This window comes from Apteryx rowi, unplaced genomic scaffold, assembly GCF_003343035.1.
Source record: "Apteryx rowi isolate R43461 unplaced genomic scaffold, aptRow1 scaffold_155, whole genome shotgun sequence".
NCBI classification, from domain to species: domain Eukaryota; kingdom Metazoa; phylum Chordata; class Aves; order Apterygiformes; family Apterygidae; genus Apteryx; species Apteryx rowi.
In genome coordinates this window covers 1,772,260-1,779,940 of record NW_020447808.1, presented here as the reverse complement: position 1 = coordinate 1,779,940, position 7,681 = coordinate 1,772,260, and positions in this window count along the sequence as shown.

Here is a 7,681-nt window from a genome sequence, read left to right as displayed (position 1 = left end):
GACATAGCAGATAGARATTGACTGGCACTCAAAGAAAGCACAGTGAAACCATGACACAGTATTGAACTTCATGACATCAAGTGCTGTCAGCATACCAGCAGTCTAACTATTAAGGAACTCTAACCCTTACTCTAAGGAAACATAATTTATCTGAGAAGGCTAAGTTCCTAAGTTCCTAAATGCATCTGAAAGCTTTTTGCCTAAAGGAAATTTTAAAAGCCTACCTCAGAAACAAAGACATGGAGTTATACAGATTTAAACAAATTAACAAATTTTAAACCCTAAATTGGTACCAGAAAACACACAACTCTTGACATGATTCCTCATTCTGGAATAGAGGGATAGGAACATGAATTCATGAATTTTATATATATATATATATATATATATATACACATATATATATATGGCTTTTAATCCTCTTATCACCCTCCAGCAGTAGTTTCCCCTGTGCTCTTTCATTAGTCTGATACTATATTAAACCAGGATGATTGCCATAACAAAAGAGTTAATTGTGTCATATCCAACATACTGGGAGGATATGACATGCAGAGAAAACAGAAGAGGAAAATCTTTATGATTTTCTGAGATTCAAAGTTTACAACAGTGAGATAACAGATATAATACCACAGAGAAGGCAAATCTAAGGGATATTTTTCCTACCTAAATACGTGATTCATTAGCTTGATTAGTTAGCACTTCAGCACTTGGGAAAAATTTTTTTGTCAAATCTAATATTTGCAGATGCAAATTTAGCAGAAGAAGGTTTGAATGTATTTTTATTTTCTTTTCTGCTGTGTTTGTTTCTAACAGAAGGATGCATTTGCTTCTCAGCATGCATTGGCATTTCATACAGACCCATCTGAAAAATACTGAAGTTTTTTTATCCTAGCACATCTGTGCTATTTGCAGTGTGTGCAACATGAAGGCACCCTTTAACAAAATGATACAGAATGGAGTGGATTAAAATGTTGAGCTAAAATAGAACACAGTTGTTCTGCTTGAGCATTCCTATAATTTCAGAGAATTGGTGCAGAACTGAAATGTAACAAAAAAACATAAAATTCACTTTAACCCTTTAAATGCTGCCTTCATAAACACACTTCTTTGTGTCCATTTAACTAGTGACCTAGAAAGATGTTAAGATTAACTTTAAAAAAAAAAACAACTGTTCAGTTCATAAAATAAAAGTAAACCTAATTTTTGGTTTATTTAGCTTATAAATGTAAAAGAAATTTTGCTAACTGTAGTCACAAATGACTTAGCAAACTGTATGTAAGAGTACAGTCAGAGGCATTTGGGCTACTGCAGCTTGGCAAGTTACCACTCATTAGCTGAGATGTGATGATTAACCATCGCAAGCTTTTAGCCTGTCCCATTTGTATCATAAAATATAGTTGCTCAGACCTTGAGTTTACATTATTTCACAGTTGGAGAGGGTCAGAGGACACCCATCCACAGACATTATCATGCTTTTTGACTGTGTCTCCATTCACAGAACCTGATTAGATGAAACCACGTAACATATTAATGTCATTAGATTGATTTACTAGAGAATTCAGACTTGCAGCACTTTTCAGATAATCACATTAGATTGCACCTTGAAATGTGCTGATCATCCTCAATTTCTGCTGCTCAAGTTTACAAAATTATCAGATCTCTGAATCATATGAACTTTGAATCAGATTGTTTTTCCTGCAAAACCATCTAACCAAATATAAGGCTGATAAAGATCTCCTACAGTGATTCAGACCCTGGATATTTTAGACAACTGAATCTCATAATTCTCTATTAGAAAATCTCAATATATAACCAGTTCAGTTGTTTGCCACATAACTCACATCCTGAAGTAGTTCCAGAACCTTATTGTTCTGGTTTTAGAAATGTTTTTTTCTCTAGCTTCAACCTAAATGTATTCATACCTCGTTCATATTAATTCATTTTGCGGCCAAATTTGCCTACAACTTAATTATAGCTTTTCCCTAGATATCAGTTGTTTATTTTCTCATTTAAGGATCAATCATATTTCAGCCTTTTTTAAAAAATAAAACAAGACAGATGCTTCTCATAAAACAGACTTTCCATTCCCCTTTCTTCATAAATCATCCCCACAGATCTTATCAGTTTTTTTCTTTTTAACTTGGACACTTAGAATTGTACCCAATTCTGATAAAGTCTAACCAGTGTCTTTTACAGTGGCATTAACACTCCCCTGTGTGAATATCAGAAATAGCTTACCCTTACATCATATTGGTCTTTTTCACCAAAATTACACATTTCTAGGTCATACTTACTCTGTGATTGACTAATAAATCCTTTCTTGTATAAACAATGGTAAAATAATTCAACTAAAGCACAAAGGTGACACAAACACAAATGCTCATGAATTAAAATTCAGGCTGGAAATTAGATGACTTCTAATCATCTAGATAGACTGACTCCAGGGCAGTCTTCCAAATGTAAGAGAGCACAGGGGAACAACCCAACTACTATTCATGTTTTGAAATGAGAAACATGTAACATGGTCACCTGTGACATGAGACAAGCAGAGCTTACGATCCAGAAGTCCCTGTTCTGGTTCAGGGCTGAAAGCAGCCCAAGGAGGCTGGGAGAGAAACGGAGAAACAGCCAAAAGTCTGCTCCCTTGCAAGGTGATGGAAACCACATGGGGTTCAAAGGGGCAAGTGAGATGGGAGGAGGTGAGAGGAAGGCTTGGGACTTGGCTCTTTCCTTCCCATTAAAATTCTTCCCTTAATGAAATACAGAATGCTGCCTACTTAGGTTTTATCTATTGCAAACCACAAATAAAAAAAAACACACACACACAGATGATCTCATACAATAAACATTGCATTTATAGTTGGGTGTCTAATTCCCTAATACTGGGTAGCAATAAACCATTTCATCCACTCTTCCATTTTAAGGTGATGAGCCTCTGGCACCTTTAGTACTTAAACCCACACTGTGCCGTGAGCTCGCACCTCTGCTGATAATTCAGTCATGCATGTCAAGACTATGCAAAACCTCAGTTTACTGCTGCTCTAAGATAGGCTCAATGACATTTCAACTGCAACATAAACTTAATATAGAAGAAACATCATGAAAAACTATAGGAAAATATATCACTGTGGGAGAAGTATTCCAGGGATAAAAATATCTGGTTTTCTTTGTATCTGCCTGTTTGTTAATATAATTGCATTTTGAAATTATATCAGAAATAAATATGCAATTGCGTTCTATCTTTAAGTGCTTTTATTTTACTTCTCTGGTCTCAAATGCTGCTCAAGTCTTTGGCATCGGATTTTGAGAATTTTGTTGAAAAACCTCTTAAAAATTGTTTTTTGCCTTCAATAGTATAAATGTGTGTTTATGCAACAGCATATATTTTATAGTTTGCAATATTTTACAAGTGCTTCTGGTTTATTATGAATAAAAATTATACTACTTCAGTGTTGTGTTCCATGACAGCTCAGAATATCAGTAAGATGTATTTGATGTTTGCAGTATCTCACTATAATGATGTTATGTCATAAATGATATACTAGTCTTCTATTTAGCATTAGTCAAGATATTCAGTTGAATGGCAAAATATGGGTGGTTAAGGCAGCTTTTGTTTTTTCAATTTGTTCTGGAAACACAGCAGTACATTTGATTTTGAACTGGGCATGTGCCGAAAGCCTGCACAAATATGTCACTCTTCCCCTAAACAGTCTGTATTATGTTCAAAGATCAGGTGAAACAAACGTTTATTGTAAATTCTGTATATTATGTTAAACCATTCCTCAAAAAAGATGAGAGGAAATTTGCTCATTTATATACTTCTGTACTTTTAGTCTTCTAATTCAAATAGAGAAAACAACCTTGTCAAACAAGGATATAAATTGGACTTAGTATTTTGAAGTAGAGAAGAATTCACTAGCTCTGTTATATAAACCAGCAAATATAGATGAGTTACTTAAAACAATAAAAATGATATCTATGCAAATATAATTTGCTGAATACGTCTGCATTGGATGCAAAGAACATATGAACAATGCAGCTGCTCATACATTTAATATTCATTGTTACTTGTAAAATTATCCACATGCCTGTGTTGTTTCATGTGCTGTATATTTATTAGTATTTCAGTCATGAAAGGCTTTGTTATTGATATGAACATTCACTGCAAAGGAAGAATCAAATAAATACCAATTATTTAGTAAAATTCTAATTTATACTTCAATTCATCTACTTTACATACTATTTTTAGACCGAGTATGTTTATATGTCCCACATCCTGTTGGTAAGTATTTACTCATTTCTACTTGCATCATTTCTACTTCAACATCATTACAATTGTTACACTGTTATTTCCTGACTTTGCAGGTAACTTAACAAAATGTCCCATATAAAAATATACAGTCTGCACATAGTCCAGTGTACCAAATAATCATGTCTTTATGCTTTATCTCCCTGTTAATATCAGATCAATTTCTATTCCCAAATGAACACTACTCTTTCTGGGTAAAAGAAAAATATTCTGTGCATATCATAATACCTCTAATTCATTTTTACGCCACAAAGGTTTCTAATAAACCATGCCTCTTAGAAATGTTATTCTTTCCTATTTCGTATTGCTCATTCTTTTTTATGTATTTTCTATATATTGCTATAAGTCCTTTATACGCTCAAAACAATACCCTACACTATTATCAGCATGGTTTGTTTACACATGGCATTTATCATATCCTTTACACATTAATTTGACATTGTAGCATTGTCCTCTTGTCCTGTGGATTGTCCTTCATCAATAGATTCATTTCCTAATCAATCTTGAGATGAACAGCAGCTACACAAAGCAACACAGAAGTCATTTAACATATATTCCCTAGCTATTCAGATTTCAATGGCATTAATAACAACACTTTTTGCTGTGACAGGTTCAACATGTGAGGCCTGACTACATCTTTACATTCTCTTCTTATCTGAATAATTACTAGCAATTTCAGAAAAGAATGGCAGGGCAGACTGAAATTGGTGGGCCTACAAGTGAGTCTGTATGATTTAGTTATCGTGTGTAGGACAGTAACTGTTATTAACACTGTCTTCAGAGTACACATTCTGCAAAGCAGGGTAAATACATTCATGGTCTCGCCTGCAAGATTCAGAATCTTGCCTCTTCAATATTTCATGAGTGTGATCTGCAGCAAAGAAGGATGCGCTGAGTGGCATTCTTGCTAGACTACTAATTACCTCAAGCAGGCATTGCATCAATGCCTTATTTCAATTAAGTTTTTATTAATTAAACCCTATTCCAGGATAATGCTATAAAGCAACAAACAAATACCATAAAACGTTCAACCAGAGTATGTTTGAACACAGAGAAGAGAATGGAAAATAGAAGAACACAGATTTCTTAGAGCTTCACTTCCTTCCAGAAAGGCTACCAGAGTTGTGATAGGTGAATTCTCAAAAATTAAAGGCCTTTCGAGCCAATCTGCCAGAACGTGGAAACACAGGTGCCCTGAGTCACAACTCGGAAGCAGAAGTAGGTGTTTCTACACAAAGAATAGAGAAGTGTGTGTACCTGAGTGTCATATTTCACTGTCCCTGTCTCTTGCTCTAAATGTTGTAATGACTGTAGTTTCTGATGTTTTAGCTAAAAGACAGTATCCTCACTTGGCTGGGATGGGGGACCACTAGTTACAACTTTTTATAATATATAGCAGCCAACAGTGACTCCATCCAGTTCTACAAGTATTGCTCTTTTGGTGGCTAATGCATTGCATCTGCAAGTAGGAGCAACTGCAGAAGTGACATCGTGTTCCTTTAACTCTTGCTCTTTCAATGGAMTGGGAGAAATTCCAGGTCCCCTGAGAACACAGTTCAGAATAGTGTGTATGAGAACATATCCGGATATTACAACATGAACTTTTATAGTGCACTTCATGTCATGCATACAGCATTGATTCACTTTGACACGATTAATATCCTCAGCATTTTCTTTTATTGTCCCTGATTAAGACAGGGAATTGATGCTCCCAGAGTGTATCAATGCAATATTGTGCATGGCCTTCATAAGACATTATAGCATTTCCTTTGTTTTGTGTCAATGAAACGTGACCATCAATCCATATTATCATCTTTATGTAAAGATTCATTTAATCATTTGCTGCATTAAAGCTATATAAATCTTCACACTTAGTTTATATACCTAAAATGATGAAACAAGAACATTTCTTTTACCATCATGGCTCTGGAATCAGTAAAATTCAGAGCACTCTAGTAAAATAAATCCTATGAACTTTATTTTTAAGGAATGAAGCTACTGCAAATATACAAATCTCAAATAGCTGCTAATAATGTTAAAGATTAGATAACTGCAAGAGATTTGTGCGTATATAGTAAAAATTAATCTGTTATTGTATTTTAAACAACAGAAGATTTAACTTAATTTATAAACTGTCTAAATAAAACCTCGATTTCTACAGCAAAAAATATCTGAATTGTTACTTGAATAACAAATAGGCATAGAAAATCTTAAGGGACATGTTATGCACGTATACATAAATCTGGAAAAGAAGGTTTTTATAGTCTCTTTGATTGCAGACTCAAAGTTAAACGTACAGTTTGGAAGTACCAAAACACTTATAACCATTGTGTGTTTATATGATTCATCTCCCCTCCTTTGCATGATGGAAAAACATGAGAACCCTAAACTTAAAAAACAAACAAACAAAAAAAACCCAGACATATTTACAGATGACCACTTCCACAGATTTTGCAGTTGTGGCTTGAATTCAAGTCATATATACACAAGTGAAGGTCCAATTCATTGCACTTAACTTTAGGATCTTAACTATGATGCCTAATTTGGTCAGTCCAGAGAGAGGCGGGATTCTCCATAGACTGCAGACCTTGCTGGCAATTAAAGCACTTCAGATGTGTGTTTAAAGTTAGGTAGAAGAAATCCTGTTCTAAGTTCCTCGTTCTTTTTCCAGATGTTTCTTATGACAGTCTATGTTTCTATGTAATCGTCATAAAAGTTGCCCCCATGATTACTACCACTTTTTTTTCCTACCCTCCCAATACACTGTTAACTCCAACTAAATATTGATGTCTAGATCAAGGATCTGGCTCTAAGGAAATTTCCTTGCTGACTTCTTTCGCAAAGGAGAAAAGCAGGCATTTCCAGTGAGCAATTAATCTAGTTTATATCAGATGTATATTTTATGAAGAGCTGAATGACCCTGTGGGGTGCCTGTCTCACTGTCTATGAAGGGCTCCTGGACTATTTAGACTTTGACAGCTAAATTTAGATGCCTAAGCTGAATGAATCCTGCCCCTAGTTTCTCATCAAAAAGAAAATGACCAGTAAAACTGAAGCCACATACTTATCCTGCTATAAACATGCCATTATAGCTTACTGTGTCAGTGCCATCTTGCAAAGTATTTTCTCCATACTACTAAAAAAGGCTTAGCTTACATTTTAGCTAAAGTTTTAGCCCTCCCATTTGACTAAAATTTACACCCTCCATGCTCAAAGAGCAGAAAGCACGCCCAGGAAGCATATGGCAGGCTGCCAATTTCTGAAACACCCTCATCTGAGAGGCCTGAACTCACCCCGTCCTTAGCATTTGTACTAGCAGGGACGGGACATTTCGAAAACACTGCATTTTGTTTGGCTTTGCTGCAGGCAGCG